The sequence below is a fragment of the Neofelis nebulosa genome, chromosome 1 (genome assembly GCF_028018385.1).
Source record: "Neofelis nebulosa isolate mNeoNeb1 chromosome 1, mNeoNeb1.pri, whole genome shotgun sequence".
In the NCBI taxonomy this organism is placed as follows: Eukaryota; Metazoa; Chordata; class Mammalia; order Carnivora; family Felidae; genus Neofelis; species Neofelis nebulosa.
This window is the reverse complement of record NC_080782.1, coordinates 17,534,738-17,552,956: the sequence shown is the minus strand read 5'-3', so window position 1 is coordinate 17,552,956 and position 18,219 is coordinate 17,534,738. Positions and strand designations below refer to the sequence as shown.

At 39.3% G+C, this 18,219-nt stretch overlaps 1 pseudogene; it reads left to right on the top strand.

The window, feature by feature from the left end:
• Positions 1 to 9,628: 9,628 nt before the first annotated feature.
• Positions 9,629 to 12,411, top strand: LOC131513992 (non-receptor tyrosine-protein kinase TYK2-like; annotated as a pseudogene).
• Positions 12,412 to 18,219: the final 5,808 nt, after the last annotated feature.

Below are 18,219 nucleotides of genomic sequence, written 5' to 3'. Positions count from 1 at the left end.
ACCTGTAGTCACGTTGCTTGTAAGTGACAGTTCTGAGGAGAAAAGTAAAACCAAGTAATAACAGCAACAAAAACAATGGTTAAAAACCTTCCCAATTTCGTACCTTGCAACGAACTATTTCTACATAAATGTAAAGAAATATATATGCTCTCATGTCTGTTTTTTTTTCAATATTAAAGATGCTTGACTACTGAAGTAGACCATTCTGTCAAAAGAATTCTAATCTTCGAGAAAATCAGTACATTAGAAAGTAGACCTTTTCCCCCCACAGATATCATGTCACACCTGGTAGTTCTTTCAAAAGGAGAATTCATTTTCATCAAATTTTTAGTTATAACATTTGAACCTTTTTTTTTTTTTCACATGTGAAAACTGAGGCACTGGGAAGTTATATAATTTCCCATGGTCTCAAAGCTAATAATTTTCAGAACTCTGATATGGACATTTGTTAGGCTGACTTCGATGGTTAAGCTCTTTCCATATCATTTCTCTGTCTCCCCTTGACATACCTAAGCTTGATAATCCTTTACTTATCTCCAGCCTATTTCATTTTCCATTCCGTATGGAAGTTGTTTTAAAATATCTGCTAAGTTCATTTCCAATCACTGCCACACAGCACTTCTCCTCTTACATATCTCTGCAGAAATTCAAGCTTCCGACTTTTTTAGAGTGACTATTAATTCTCTTCGTTCCACATATTTTCACTCATTCTACTTCCCTTATCTCATATCTTACAGGCACTATTTAAACAATTTTCAGGATGGGCGCCTGGGTGGCGCAGTCGGTTAGGCGTCCGACTTCAGCCAGGTCACGATCTCGCGGTCCGTGAGTTCGAGCCCCGCGTCAGGCTCTGGGCTGATGGCTCGGAGCCTGGAGCCTGTTTCCGATTCTGTGTCTCCCTCTCTCTCTGCCCCTCCCCCGTTCATGCTCTGTCTCTCTCTGTCCCAAAAATAAATAAAAAACGTTGAAAAAAAAAATTAAAAAAAAAAAAAAAACAATTTTCAGGAATGCTAATACTACAGTGCCTTGTTTAAATGCATAATCTTCGCGACCTACAAGTGTTCTGGAATTTGAGGAATGAAGTTCCAAAGAGTACAATTTTCAGGTCAACATACATTTTATAATTCTTTTTCTTATACGAAGAGACTTACTTATCTTTTGTTTTCTTTTGCCTATTATCAAGTTGTCAAGAATTTCAAGCCACTCTAAGCAATGATAATACACCTTTAGAGTCTCTTGAGTGCCTTCATTGTCATTCATTCATTCTTTCAAAAGTATTATTAATTGTGGACCTAATTTGCACCACTTAGTAAAAAAGCTACATGACAAACTTTATACTTACATTTTGTTTTTTATATAATTTACATAGACAAGGACAGATAAGTTATAACAACTTTTGAAAAAAAATGTCTTTAATTCTGAGAGGTATTCAGCCCCCCATCATAATTAATATATATACAATTGTTCATTCTTTAAATTACCACATAGTGAAAAATGAGCCATTAAGACACGCTTTAATGTAACCCTCTTTCTTTTCTGAGCTGTCAGGGTCTGGCCATTATGATTACTTAATAAATGTCACTAGAGCATTTAAAACTAATTTTGTTCTTGGATTCATAGTAAATTGTTACAGTCTGCACCAGAAAATTCACTGTTTTCATAGTTGTATAAAATGATGGGCTCACTTATTTAACCAGATGTCAAGTTCATTTTCAAAACAATCTACAGCAGTGTAATAATCTTTTAATTTAACCATTTTATTTTTATATGATTCAACATTTCATCCAATTAGTTGGCATCTTTATTTTTTTATTATTCAAAATTCACTTATCCATACAAGAAATATTTGTTGATGATATACTCTGGCTACACACTACACTAAACATTGGAGAAATAACGTTGTGAAAACATTCACATTCCCTGATTTCTGGGAATTTAAATATATGTATATGTATGTATATATGTATGCACACATACACACACACACACACACATATATATATTCACACACACACACACACACACACATATATATATATATATATGTATGCATCAAATAACTATATAAAACTGGCACTCCTCTAAGTTTGGAGACTTCAGAAAGGGAGATTATCTGTACTTTATTTTCATGATAACTTGATCAATTGCACATTTTCCTCTGTGCATAGGACATCTGCTTAGAATACATAAAAGGTAAACTTTAAGCATCATGCAATACAATCATTGTTTATGAATCATATCATTGTATAATTAATGGGTTCCAATTTCAGTTAATTTTTTCAGCCATGAACTTTTTTCTTTCTTTCCATTTTTTGCTTATTACATATATATTTTGGTAACCCTTCCATTCGGAATATAGTATACATAGTATCAACTCATATTATATCCATTAATGAAAAAGAAAGCAGATTTTAGGAACACAAATAAAACAACCGTCTGATAACTGCCTTCATCCTTAGATCCAAACTTTAACATATTGGACAAATAGCAAACAAAGCAGTGGATTTTTTTTTTTTTTTAACAAAGCAGTGGATTTTGACAAGAATATCTGAACAGGAAATTACGAGACTACCCTATGAAGAGAGTTTGATATCTGATAGCCCCTCAGTTCTTCCCAGCATCCCAGCACTTTCCCTTTCCTTGTGTTTTGAGAAATTGCCCAAGAAATTTTATAGTGGTAATATTTTTGATAAAAGTATATTTTTTGTTCAATGAAATTTTGAATTATAAAAAGCTGATAGAAGGGTGCCTGGGTGGCTCCTTGGCTGAGCATTTGACTTCCACTCAAGTCATTATCTCATGGTCCATGAGTTGCAGCTCCACATTGGATTTACTGGTGTCAAAGTCGAGCACGCTTTGGATCCTCTGTCCCCCCCCACCCCCCACCTCCCCGTCTGTCCCTCCCTGGCTCTCTCTCTCTCATAAATAAATAAAACATTTTTAAAAAAGGTAGGTAGAAGCACCTGTTCAGCCTAAGACAAAGTAATCAACTTTTAGTTATAGAATTGCAGGTACCAGTATGCTGGGTGTGTTGAAGAGATGAAAAATTTTTCCACAATAGTAGGAAAGGATTTCCTGGATCCCTGGTATGTGATAAAAAGCACTTTTACTGACTCTGCATGAAATGTCTATAATGGATCAATCTCGGGAATTGTAACAGTAATGACACCCACTGACATATGCATCCTTAGATCCACACCCTGGGCATTGACTGGGTGTGACTCACGTGTCTCATGTGACATAATGTCACCATTTGGAAGTTTAAAATGTAATGTAATCTGGGACTTGAAGAGTACTTAAACATTGGGACATACCATTTTTTCTTGTTGCCTTTTGAATTGGTCACCATACGAAGATGCTTGGGTTGGTCCCCTGAAAACATGTGACCAGTAGCAAATCACCAGTTTGATAAGAAAGACTGTCATGACCACCTAGTTCAAGTTGAGTCTTCTGAAATTGCAGGCTCATGAGTGACTGCAGGAAACCATTTGAAGAACCACCCAGCTGTGCCCAGGCCAAACTGCTGACCCACAGAATTGTGAGGAAATAAAATGTTAATAAGCCACTACATTTTACAGGACTTTGTCATGTAGCAATGCATTGCAAAGATTTGCATTTAGATAGATTGAGTCACAAGTTCAATGCGACTAGGACTAGCGTGGGATAAATGTTATACTAAATAGCATCTGCACATCACTTTATATGTAACACGTCTTCACTGTAATTGTTTTATTTGGCCCATGACCTTCTACATTCTTATTGTGTTTTGTTGTTGGTGTTCATTTGTTTCCTGCCACAACATAGTCCTAAATAACTAACTAAATACAGTGTATCACAAAGATAGAAAAAGTACTAACGGACCACTCAGCAGAATCAAAGATATGTGCTAGGCTTCAATAAAATAAACACATTTATCATTTTTGGCAGTAATTAGAAATCCTTTTGGCAAATCATTTGAATTATTTGTAGATGTTTCAATATACCGACTAAAGGTATTTACATATGTCAACACTCAGATATTTGATAATAGCTCTTAGTTCTTGTGGTATGCTGAAAAACGTTCCCCCCGAGGTATTCCTAGACAGGTATTCTCTGGCAGCTGTGAATATTATCTTATTTGTAAAAAAAATTTTTTTTGCAGATACGATTAAGCTAAAGATCTGGAGATGGGGGGCTGCCCTTAAATGCATTGACATGTCTCCTCATAAAAGGCAGGCAGTTGCAGATCTGAAAAACACAGAGGAGGAGGCTATCTGCAGGCTGGCTATTTGAAGATGCCAGCCTTAAAGATTAGAATGATATGGCACAGGCAAAGAAATCAGGAAGCAACCAGAATTGAGAAGATGAAAGGAACAAGTTCTCTTCTAGAGTCTCTAGACTAGAGGGAGTGCCTAGACCTTAATTTTGGCCAAGGGAAATTAATTTTAGACGTCTGAACTCAATAACTATGAACAGAAATTTCAGTTGTTTAAATCTACCAAATTTGGATAATTTGTTATAGCAGCTATGGAATACTAGCGGAGTTATGTTCTATTAAAATAATTAATCAAACTTTGAATTCTCTTTCAAATTTACATATAAAATTTCCAAAATGGATTCAACGAATGATTCGTTAAGGTAAGTAAACAACAGCTTGTGAACATAAAATGTTAATAACCTGGATTATTCACTATTGTTTTCGTATATATATAGAAAATGTATGTGAATGTCTTAGGTTCCGTTTCAATGCCTATCAATAATAATAAGTTCTGAGTAGGAGACACATTTAGGTGGTGAGTCCAGTGTGAGATGAATTATAACCACAATATTATTATTACAGATTTTCAAAAGTATTTTTAGTGTATGAGAAGCAAAAATCAACTGGAAAGCTTTCATCGGGAAATATTTTATTTATGTTTGGAAAATTTACTATGGCTGGTAAAAGGAAAGTATTCTATAAGCAAAGAGTGGAATCAGGGAATATAATCAGGAGACTGTTATTTCAGACCAGGTAAGGATGATATTACATTTAATGGATATACCATGATTAGTATTTGTCTCCAGTTGTTGAAAACTTGGGTGATTTCTGGCTTGGGGCTATTAATAAAGCTGCTATGAACACTATTTAAAAACCTATTGGGTTCTCTGTTTTCATTTGTCTTGGGTTAATCAATAGAAATGGTAAATCATAGGGTAAGCACTTTTTTAATTGTATAAGAAACTGTCAAACAAATTTCCCAACGATTATACTACTTTAAACTCCTAATACTCCTTCCCTTCTTTATCTGAGATTTCATTAAAAAAGCATAATAGCCGGGGCGCCTGGGTGGCTCCGTCGGTTAAGCATCCGGCTTCGGCTCAGGTCATGATCTCACAGTTTGTGAGTTCGAGCCCTGCTTCAGGCTCTGTGCTGACAGCTCAGAGCCTGGAGCCTGTTTCACATTCTGTGTCTCCCTCTTTCTCTGCCTCTTCCCTGCTCATGCTCTGTCTTTCTCTGTCTCAAAAATTAATAAACATTAAAAAAATTAAGAAAAAGCATAATAGCCATATTTTTGTCCCACAGTTCATAAAAGTTTTTTTTTTTTTTCCACTTTCAACAGTTTTTCTTTCTGTACATCAGTTTGGAAGATTAACTCTTTCTCTGATTTCAAGTTTATTGATATTAATATTTTTAGTTTTTTAGTGTTTGTTTAACCCACTGTGTTTGAAGTTTTCTTCAGGGCCTATATCTGCTCTCAAGAAATTTCAGTAAACTTATAAATTATTCAGGAAATTAAATTATTCACTGGGAATTTCACTTATTCCTAGTTTCCATTTCCCAATTGAATTATTCTATTTTTATTTTTTTATATTTAAAAAAAATTAAAACCTGATCACATTTTAATGTGATAGCTTTTTTTACGCTAATTGCACCATATTTGTCCTTTCTGGACCTTTCCCTATCGCCTGGTCTATCTCCTGGTCATAAATCAAATTTTCCTGCATTTTTAAAACTTTGGTTATTCTGATTATCTGCTGAAGTTAATGGATATTACATTTTTATGTCTAGATTTTGTAGTCTTCTTTAATAGAATATTGAGTTTTATCACATTATTCATTTAATATATTTGCAGACATCACATATTTTTGATGCTCATATTTAGACTGTTAGGACGGGCATATTGCCTGTACTTCAAGACTAGGATAGTATACTTCTTTTTTTTTTAACTTTTTTTTTTTTAAACATTTATTTATTTTTGAGACAGAGAGAGAGCATGAATGGGGGAAGGTCAGCGAGAGAGGGAGACACAGAATCTGAAACAGGCTCCAGGCTCTGAGCTGTCAGCACAGAGCCCGATGCGGGGCTCGAACTCACGGACCATGAGATCATGACCTGAGCTGAAGTCGGCCGCTTAACCGACTGAGCCACCCAGGTGCCCCAGAATAGTATACTTCTAACCCATGTTATTTCAGGGGTCTCTACTGAATACCTATGGTTTCCTAAGTGTCTCTTAATTCTGACTGCATAGAACTCAAATATTTCTTTTTTTTTAATTCAAGTATTTCTTAGCCTTATATGAGTTCCACTGGTTGTACAGTTGAAAGTTACCCAATAATGTTCCCTGGCGTAGTTTTGTAAAGCCTTAAATGTGTACACACAGTTTTGTGTTGTGGTAAAGGCTGAATGGGACTCTTTTTCAGATTCCTGGAAATCTTTCTCTCTCAACTACCTTTTATTTGGTACTCGGACACAAATTTCCCTTTATTTCCATTCTCTGGCTTCTTAATGCCTTCTTACTGTGTTCTGCTCCCCAAAAGTGCCTCTAAGCAGAAAACCTGGATGAGTCAGGAGTCTACTTCATTTTGTTTTCCTCCCGCAGGGAACATAGGCTTACTTCCTTTTTTCCCCCCTTCTGTCTGAAAATAGTAATTTCTCACATTTTATCTTGTTTATAGTGGTTTATGGAGGAGGAAGAGGGCTCATCTGGTGCCACTTATTCTACTGTGGCTGAAATAGCAAGTCTCTGAAATAATATTTTTGAACAAGTAACAAAGAATGGATCCTGTGCATGGGGAAGGGGTTAGCCTTAACTAGGATCCAGAAAGACGAATCCAGAAGTTTTGAACACTTACAAAACCCAGCATGCGATATTTTCTTATAATCCTCCTCTCCTTTCTTTTTCTGTTTTGTTTTGTTTTGTGTTGTTTTGGGGGATGGGATGGGTCATCTACTGTTCCATGCCACAAGCCTTCTGACCGCAACACTCACTTCCTACCTTTTTTGCCTTCCCTTTCAGATCCAGTATCCAATACCTGCCACTTTCCTTGCTTTTCATTGCAACTGTATGAGCACAGGCTGTCATTACATCTTGACTAGATAATATATAATAAACTCTAACTTTTTCACTTGCTTTAATATTATACTAACAAAAGTAATGACATTAACACAATATATTAGTCTGCCCAGGCTGCCATAACAAAATACCACAGACTGGGTGCCTTAAACAACAGAAAATCCTTTTTTTCACAGTTCTGGAGGCAACAAGTCCAGTCAGGTTAGTTCTTGGTGGAGGCAAGTTTCCTCATTTATTGTTCTAGTTCTAGCCTTACATGGCCTTTCCTCAACACCTGTGTGGACAGGACAGTGGGGGTGTGGGAAGAGCCAGTTTTTGGTATGCCATTTTCTATAGAGACTAATCCATCAGATCAGGGCCCCACCTTTAATTTTTTTTTAACGTTTATTTATTTTTGAGAGAGAAAGAGAGAGAGAGAGAGAGCAGGGGAGAGGCAGAGAGAGAGGGAGACAGAATCCCAAGCAGGCTCCAGGCTCTGAGCTGTAAGCACAGAGCCTGATGCAGGGCTTGAACTCATGAGCAGTGAGATCATGATATGAGCAAAGTGGGAAACTTAACCCACTGAGTCACCCAGGTGTCCCCAGTGCCCTACTTGAAGACCTAAGTAGCTAACTGGGGTTAGGTCGCCAACATATGAATGGGGGGCGGGGGGTGGGCCCAATCAGTCCTTAATAGACTACTACTAAAATTAAATTTATAACACCATTAAAAATATCAATTTAAAACTAATATTAAATATTAAGACCTTCAACAATGGCTGTATATATGAAAAGCAAAACCCAACGTTTCTTCCAATCTGTTCTATGATATTCCTTTACAGTTTAATTCACTGATTGGTAGCCTAACAAATCATTCCTTCCTACAGATTTGGGACATGATACGATACTTTTATTTTGCAAATCCACCTAGTAGACATGCACATACACAGATAGATATAAGGATACATAATATAAAATCTTAGATATATTAGTTACATACATTAGATACCAAATATGTAATTTCTGTGTCTCTATATATCATTACCAGAATAATAAACTGATTAGGCTCTAACTTTCAGATAACATTGGGAGAGGTAGAAATTAAATTATCTTTCCATGTTTACAAAGTAAAGCCTTATCAATTGACATTCATAATCAGAATTATTTCTGCATGTTTCTTGTTACCTGAACTCTGTGATAGATTATTACTAACTGAATGTGATGGACATCATCTGAGTTCTACATAATTTATCATTGCCTAAAAATTCAAGGGCATAAGAGATGAAGGTGCTGAGAATATAAAAATCAGGCATGTGCTTATCTGGCATGGGTCTCATTTTACGACGACAGGAAACATTTTATAAAACCAGAATTATATAGCATTTTTTCAATAAAAATTTATAAAATAGAGAAAGAAAAACATTAAGGGACTTAGAAGAGTATCTCATGGAATATATTAAATTCTAACCATTAGTTTAAGAAACTATGAAACTAGAAAAAAGTACAGAGATTGATAATGAATGTATTGTAGCTACAAATTTTATTTTAATTCCCATGTAATGTAATAGAATAACGACAGCTGAGGAGTTAAGGAAACAATCATGATTAATCACAACAATTTATTCAAGAAGTCATAAATTTCATAGATAACTTCGTATTTCATAATTTTACATTTCCACTGAGATTATTTGTGATAATTATAAAATCACATGCTATATATATAGATCTTGATATTTTTTATGAAGTGGTAATAATGTGATTTACACAGGTGGGAGTATGGACCCCCCCAATACATGTATTATCTGAACTATATATCATATACAGAAAGAGAGAATGCAATGTTTAATAAATGCAACTGAGGCTAATTAAATGTGTTCTTCGCACAAAAAAACCTAATTCTCAAACTATCATCTATTCTCTTTAAAATACTGATATATTATTTAGCTGAGAGCATTATATAAATTTTAACACTTTACAAACTAATAATAATATTACATTAACATGTTTTAAATTTTGATCATTATTTGCAAATGCTGATTGTCGTTTTCTCCCTATTCACCATCAAGTTATTAAAAGCAAGTCACCAGGGCGGTGGGTGCCTGCGGCTGGGGGGCGGAGTCTCAGGAGCCGGGGTCCCCGGGCTGTGCTGAACGCGGTGCAGAACTGCTTAGAGATGTCATAACCGTCTTTTCATGGCAATGATCTCTGCATCTCCATTTTCCAGTGGGGAAACTGAGGCCCACTGAGGTCCAGGAAGAGCCAAGATTCACCCCCTGGTCTGTGTGACCACACCTGCCTGCCTGGTGATTTGGGGAAACCAAGCCAGCTATCAAGCACATGCCTCTGTGCCCTTGGGGTGCCACCACCAGGGACAGCAGGCCTGATGGGGTTGGTGTTATGGAACCTGGTCTGGATCTCCCAGTGGAAGAACCAAGTGGCACTCGGAGATCTTGGAAGGCAGGAGGTTTATTTTACCTCGTTGGGCTCAGAGGAGATCGGTCTCCAGAGTTCTGAGTCCTGAGCATAAGCAGAGGGGACAATTTATTATTTATTATTATTTTTATTTATATTTATTTATTTATTTATTTATTATTTTGTTATTTATTATTACGATTTTACTTCGCATTAGTAGTAAATTGGCACCCTCACAAGAGAGGTGGGAAGAAAAACCCAGAAGGAGAGTCTTGGGGCAGGGACTGGGATTCCCCTATCAGTCCTATGGACCATCTTACAACAGATTTTTCCCTCTCAATGGAGCTCACCCACTGCCATCAGGGGAGGCCTGAAGGTCCTTCTGCACTGGGCTGGCCCTGACAGCGGAACCCCAAGGCCACCTTCGACGAGGCCACACTGACCGTAGAGGCGGTCTAAATCCACATCATGCACAACGTTGGCGTCACTCCAAGTTTGTTCAGTCTCTGCTCTGTCAGATGCCCAGACCCAGATCTGGCTGCCCCCAAAACCCATCTTAGAGTTTTCCGGAGACCTGGCAGTGTACTTCCCCTGAGGTTTTATTTCTGGAACCGGCTTGAATCCTTCAGAGCCAGCTGTGTGCCGCTGTGGGCCTACAGAAGCCAAGTCTTGCTCAGAACCGGCAGAGCAGGGGTGCGGCTCCTGAGGCCAGCCTCCTCTGAGTGATTCTTTGGGCAGGGAAACCGGGAGTTTGTGAATGACCTCCCTCCTGTGAATGCGTCACTGTACGAGCTCTCCAGCCCAGACGAGATCCATCATTTTAAGAACCAAAGTTTGGGCGTAGCCTTTCTGCACCGATGCCGCCTCACTGTCTGAGCCGGTGTTCCCCATGGAGAAGGTGGCCAAGAGGTTTGCTTTCAAGGACTGCATCCCACGCCCTTCAGGCTGCACATCCAGCCGCATCACGTGTCGACACCGCCGTGTCTGTGCAGTGTTTCCCGCAGGTTTGCGTGCGTCCTCCAGCCAGGCAGTGCTTCCCAGCAGGTCAGGTCATCTCGGTCAGGTCCCTGGCCACACCGCAGCGGGTGGCACCCTGCTTTGGCCCGGAGCGTGTGCCTGCGTGCCACCCGGAGCTTGTAGCCCCGGTAGCAGAGGAGAGCCCTTCCACATCCAGGACAGACCTGGACCTGAGTTGGCCACCAGACTCCCCCACTCGTGAGGCTCCAGAGACAGGCACTGGTGGCATCCACTGGCAGCCAGTACAGGCAGAGGGTCCCAATGGCAATGGCAGCAACAGGAATCCCCATGCTGGCCCATGGGGGAAGGTCCAGGAGGTGGGTGACAAGCCAGTGGAAAGGCCTCAGGAAGTGCCAGAGACCTATTTCTGTGACTTCCAGGATGTCACCCACACGGTGCTGAAAGAAAGCCACAGCAGCATCCACTGTCCGGACAAAGGCCTGGAGCTTCCTGGGTCGGGGTCCTGTCCTCGCTGTCACCGGTACACGGCTCTTTCCCCCGACAGCCGACTCCAGCCACCACCTGTACTGTGACGTGGCTGCTCCATGGCTGGAGATGAGCGTCCAGGACACTATCCGTGGACCCTTGGTGGAACCATTCGTGCTGGCCAAGCTGCGGCCCAAGGATTGTCTCTGCTTCATGCACTGGAGCACCATCTGCCTCGACTGCCTCATCCCACGGTGGCCCAGGGTGACCAGGCAGCCGACGCGCAACACTGGCACCTGCGTATGCTCCCCATCGAGCTGGGGCTGGGACGGGTCCTTCCCCAGCTTGCAGGAGCTGCGAGCCGCTCTGCGGGGCTGCTTGTTGCCGGCCGGCGACGACTGTTTCTCCCTACACTGCTGCTGCCGGCCACGGCCAGGAGAAATCTCCAGCCTCCTCATTGTTCCGGGGTCTCTGGCCCACACTAAGCCACTCAACCTCAGCCAGCTCAACTTCCAATGGGTCTGCCAGGATGACATCACCCATCTGTCCCAGTTGGGCCAAGGCACGAGGAACAGTGCTTATGAGGGCATCTTACGAGTGGGGGGCGGGCAGAAGCCCCAAGGAGGGCACGGCAGATGGTGGGGATGCCCCCATACCCAGTGGGGGCCATGGGCTGGAGCTTCAAGTGGAGTCAAGGTAGCCCCCACGACATCGCCTTGGCCTTCTACAAGACAGCCAGCCTCATGAGCCAGGTCTCCCATGCGAACCTGGCCTTTGTGCATGGCATCTGCAGAGGCAGCTATGAGAACATCCAGGGTATAGGGAGTATTGGTCTCCGGACATGTGGCTGGGGTGGAGTGGGGCCACCTGCCCGTAGCCTGGAAGGAAGCAGTGGCCAGCACCCTCAGATACTTGGGTGGGTGGAGCGGACCCCCTGGATAGCCCCCGAGTGCCTGTCTGGCAGTGCCAACAGTCCAACCCCCGCAGCTGACAAACAGTGCTTTGGTGCCACCTGCCTGGAGCTCTGCTTCGATGCGGAGGCCCCTCCAATGGACTGTGGCCCCTCTGAGAAAGAGTGTTTCTACTGGAAGCAGCACTGGCTTCCTCAGCCCTCACACCCAGAGCTGGCCACACTCACCACCCAGTGCCTGACCTAGGGACCAGCTCAGTGGCCCTCCTTCTGAACCCTCTTGCACAGGCTGTGGGCCCAGAGTGAGCCCCAGCCTGTCACCGGGACCCCTGCTTATGCCAGCGCTATGCACTGAAGTTTCTGCACAGTGAGTAGTGAGTGAGCATGGGTGCCCGTTTCGAATTCACTTATGAATGCACAGATGCCTGTGCTGTCCTTAATGTTTTACTTGGGGAGAGCTATGACCTCTTTGGACGAATTAAGCCCTTGCGATTTATTTATTTATGTATTCATTCATTTTTGCTTTTGTTTTCTCTCTTGATGAAATACCCTTTACCCAATTGAATAAATAAGTAAACAAACAAATAAAGCAAGCTAGGAGTAAAATATTTAAATGAAGATCACTACATCTAGAGACATGGCACAAATGTGTTAGATAAGAAAGACCTTGAGGGCCACCTGGATGGTGGAGTCGGTTAAGGGTCTGACTCTTGATTTCGGCTCAGGTCATGACCTCATATTTAGTGAGCTTGAGCCCCACATCTGGGCCATGCTGAAGGTGCGGAACCTGTTTGGGATTCTCTCTCTCTCTCTCTCTCCCTCTGTGTCCCATGCCTCTCACTACTCGCCCTCCCTCGCTCTCTCTTTCTCAAAAAAATTAAAAAAATAAAAAACCTTGCATTTTCATTAAAATTCTAAATTTTATCTAAGCGCTTACATAACAAAATGCCTAGTCAAATTTACATATCTATTGTAATATCTAAACTAAAATGGAACTCAACATAAGTAGATACAATACAAACGAAACATGTCATGTAGATATTTATTAGATGTGTCATTTTTTTTTTTTTTTTCCAACATTTTTTATTTATTTTTTTTTTTGGGACAGAGAGAGACAGAGCATGAACGGGGGAGGGGCAGAGAGAGAGGGAGACACAGAATCGGAAACAGGCTCCAGGCTCCGAGCCATCAGCCCAGAGCCTGACGCGGGGCTCGAACTCACCGACCGCGAGATCGTGACCTGGCTGAAGTCGGACGCTTAACCGACTGCGCCACCCAGGCGCCCCTAGATGTGTCATTTTTTATGCAGTGGAAATGTTGTAAAGTAACAGCTTTCCTTTGTTTACCGACATCTACTTGTTTGTAAAAAATTGTTCCTTGTCTTACATACCTTTCTGTCCACCAAGATTCATGTAAACATAAATTTTAGTTTACAAGAAATGACAAAAATATTTTACTTGAGTTGCTATTAAGCAAATGCTGAATATATTTCCTCATACTATTTTTTATGTTACTTTTATATAGATGTACACATGTACATCTGCTCTTGGTGTTGATAATCATGTCTGGTAATCTCACGTTCAGAATTACTTATGATTTAAAGAGGAAGAACTGTTTTCTTCATACTGTCATATAGCAGTACTTATATAATATTTTTCCAAAATCATGCATTTCCAGAGAGATCGTACGTTGATTTCCCTACCTTGCACCCGTTTCCTCTTAGAAAATTGCTGTGCTTTGCTTGTGAACAACTCCTTCCAAATGCTCAGTCCACTGGTTTAGGTGTTGCTGACCACATCATATTCTATTAATGGCCATGCCATCCAGCTGTGACTAATTGGTGAGCTCGCATTCCCATGCAGATTGCTAGAAGGTTGGGGATAGACTAAAGCCACGAACAAAACTATTCTAAGACTTTTATTAGAAATTTTGAAATAAAAAAAATTATTCTTGCGTTTTATGTGACAAAGCTCTTTGTAGGGCCACAGAAGTTGTGGAAGCAAATGACAGCCATGTAGTCACCATGTGAGCATGAGATCGCCTGCTCACAGAACCCACAAAGAAAAGCCACACAGAGATAAAGAAGCAGGGTTGAATCTTGATGCCATTTTGGAGTCTATAGACTTATTAGGAGCTCATGATGTCTTTGGATTATTTATTTTAAGAGCCTATGAATTTTCTATTTTGCTAAAAAGATTATGAATTGGGATTTTAGAACTTTTCTGTAGGTGAAGAAATTTTAGATTAACCAAGGTACATGATTTGTCTTTTGTCAGCGACAGGGTTTGTAATCAAACTTTTGCTTTTTTAGACTTTCTTCCATTCATGATTCTAAATACTGGTTTTAATTGCATTAATAGATAAAAGTTATATATGTGGATGTTAAAGGGAATTGTCATCTCTATAGCAAACTATTGATGCAATCAAAAAGCTGTTTCATGAAATCTAATCTTTGTGTCGTTTCGCCCTATTATTTTTCTAAAATATTACTTTGAAGTTCCATGTGATTAGGAATTAAGTTATATGGAATCTAAATTTCACTTTATGATATTATGGTTACTAATAGACTACAGAAACTTTTTTTTTTTTTATCATTTGAAATGGTTTAACCGTTTAGTCAAATCAGAGCGAGGATAAGAGTCAAGTGTTTTCAGTACTAATGACAGCTATCTAGTCCTGTCACCTTGAAGTAAATCAGCTAATGATTTTGGACTTCTACATCTAAATGTAAAATAAGGAAAAATGACCAGGATACTTGTAATAGATTTTGCAGTTTTATTAAGTTGAGTATTAAAACCAGTGTGTTATTAAGGCACATACACAGCATTACAATAAACTATTTTGCTTCCAAACTGGACATATTTTATTTGGTCTATGATGTAGGGCCTTTAACACATCTTTGCCAACATTTAACAATTTGGAGAATTCATGTAGAATTTAAGGTTTTGCACTGCATTAAAAAAAAAAAAAAAATCAGAAATCTGACTGCAGCGGGTGGGGCGCCCGAATGGCTCAGTTGGTTAAGGATTGGACTTCAGCGCAGGTCATGATCTTATGGTTCATGAGTTTGAGTCCCGCGTTGGGCTCTGTGCTGACAGCTCAGAGCCTGGAGCCTTATTCGGATTCTGGGTCTCCCTCTCTGTCTCTGCCCCTCCCCCACTTGCGCTGTTTCTCTCTCTCAAAAATAAATAAACATTAAAAAAAAAAAAACATTTAAAGAAACCTGGCGGCAGTCGAGCAGCGTGACCATATGTGAAAAATTAACTGAAGCTGAGGAGCAGATGTGCCATTTAGTTAGGTCCTACGTTCGGAGTCACGGTTCGCGCAAAGCCATATATTTTTGAATTTACTGATTATTAACAGGGTGTGGAGATTGGCCCTTTTTCAGCCTAAGTATTTCACTAACTTACTTTATTGCCCAGATCCTGAGGACATTTGGATTTGTGACCCCTTCGATATACATTGATAAGTATGGACAGCGGTTTTTATGAATGCAAGAACCAGGCACATCGTTGGTTATAAGAACGATTATAAACGTTGGTTATAAGAACGAATATAAAATTATATTCCAAGTCAAAATGCTGAGGTTTGATCAACTTTCAACATTAAATGTGTGCGTTGAACAGTTTGCATTGCAGCTGCAGGGTCTAATTATGTGATGCGAATGGACAACACTGATTCAAAGCCGTTTACAGTTTAGAAAATTAGATGTATTTGACAGTAAGTGGTGTGGGCAGAAGAATCCACGGGGCAGGGGGGTGGGGTGTGTGGCATTATATTATGTTGATGTAAACTATAGAGAAATAACAGCAACAAAAGAGACCTGCTGTGGTGTAGAAAAGGAAGATTAAGCAGAACACAAAATTATATGTATGATTTGATTACAATTGTGTTTCAAGTACTATACTAAGACTGTGGCAAAAACAGAAAAATCAAAGGATTTGATTTGTTTGTATGATTTTATTATTTTAAATTTCATTTGGGCCTCCTGTGTGGCTCACTTTAGCGTCTGACTCTTGACTTTGGCTGAGGTCATAATCTCATAGTTCTTAAGTTCGAGTCCTGACTCAGGCTCTGCACTAACAGTGTAGAGCCTGCTTGGGATGTTTGCTCTTTCCTTCTCTTAGCCTTTCCCCCATGCTCCCTCTCTCGCTATCTCTCTCTCTCTCAAAAATAAATAAACTTAAAAAAATAAATTTCATTTAATATTCTCATTTTATGATAAAAGTGATCAAATTAAAATGATAAAGTACATAATCTGATTTGAGAATAAATAACCAACTTTATATTTCTGAAGCGTAACATCACAATGAATTTCATCCATTGTGTAGAATATTATAGGCCTGCTATATCATACACTTGACGACCACACTTTCAAGACTCAAAGACACATGCAACAAAAATATTCTCAAGGTGGTTCATGTTTCAGAGCAGTATTTTCCAAAAATTTTTATATCACGAATTACACAAAAAAATGTTATATTTGTAGTTTAAAAAAAATGAACAGTATGCATCCACTTGTAAATTATAAACTTGCCTTGCAGTTAATTTATCAAAAAATATTTGTTAAACTTAACATTTATTTCTTAAGATTACAACTACATATTAGAAGATCTAATAGTGTATTTATATTCATAGACTACTGTTTTGGGATCCCCAGACCTACCATGGAAAGGCATGTACAAAACTGAGAATCTAGCTGAGGAAGATAGATATAACTAAGGAATTGCAAGAAAAGTACAAAGATTCCATGTTATATAATACAAACTCTAAATCATTTATGTGGTGGTATTTGAGAAGGCAAATAAATAAGACATTTTTAATTCATTCAAGCTCATAATCATTTCAAACATATAAGGGAAATGGAAATGTTATAATTTTTATTACGGTGAAATTATTTTATCAGTAATGCGAGGTGGGTTCTGAGGTGTTTTGTTTTGTTTTGTTTTGTTTTAGCAAGAATTCCAGAGACATTTGGATAAATGACCTTTCTTTTAATCTACAAATCCAAGTCCACAAATAAGGTTTGGACTTGGCTTTGCATTGGCCTGGGGAATCTAAAGGATATACATGCACACAGGGCTCATGCCCGGGAGAACTGCTAGTTTTCTGTTCAACAACTTTTCTTGTTCCTTACAATGGAAACCATGTGATTTCAGTATTGGACACATTAATTCTGAGACCCATTATTGCTTTGTTTCCAATTTTGTCAAATTTTCAAACATTTGATTAAATTTTGATGTGCTAAAAATTTAATTGTGTCTACTGTACATCACTGTATTTGTTAGTTTGTTTAAAGGCAGACTATCTTATTAGCTGAAGACAGTTCATATTCAGACATAATCTAGGCATATGAAGGACTCTGAAAGATACTGATACGTACTACAATAGATGTGAATTAGGAACCAGATTACTTTTCTTAGAAAACTGGTAAGTCAAGAAGAGCAAAGGGGATGTAGGCTTGAAGAAAACTAGGTTTTATTTCCTAATCAAGAAAGCAGAGGAAAAAGGGAAACTTCTAGTAAGATCAAGGCAGCAGATCATTGAGAGGGGAAAGCAAGGACTTTGAAGTGCACGCACATGTGTGTGTATAGCTATACATATAGACAGACTGTGTGAGTGTGTGTGTGTGTGTGTGTGTGTGTGTGTGCATTTCAGGGCTAGACAAGAAGCTTATACACATCCAGTCAGTTCTAGGTGCCATGCTATGCTATGCTAGGTGCCATGCTATGTAATTCATTTACAAGCATTTTATCATAGAACCTGCTCAGGGGTTCTGCTCAGGGTGACTTTTTTTTTGGTTTGTCTTTAAGTGCAAGTTGTGTTACATTATTTATCAATTTATTTCTGTTCCCTTTATAAACTCTGCATGAAGATAATCTGGTGTTTATTTAAGTAGCAGCCAAGGACCAAAAGCTTAAATGGAAGAGAAATATGAATGAAGTGGCATTATTTTGATAGTAGAAATAATCTTCATTTGACAATAGCAGTGTTAAATAGACTTCCAGGAGTTAAGACATAAGACCATCAACACAGAGGAATTCAAAGTTCAGTTAAGCAATAAGAATATTAAATCTGATTACAGTGAAAGTTTTCTGTTCTTAGCTCATAATTGAACATCACGCTGAAGAATCTGTCATTAGTAAATTATGCTGTAAAAACA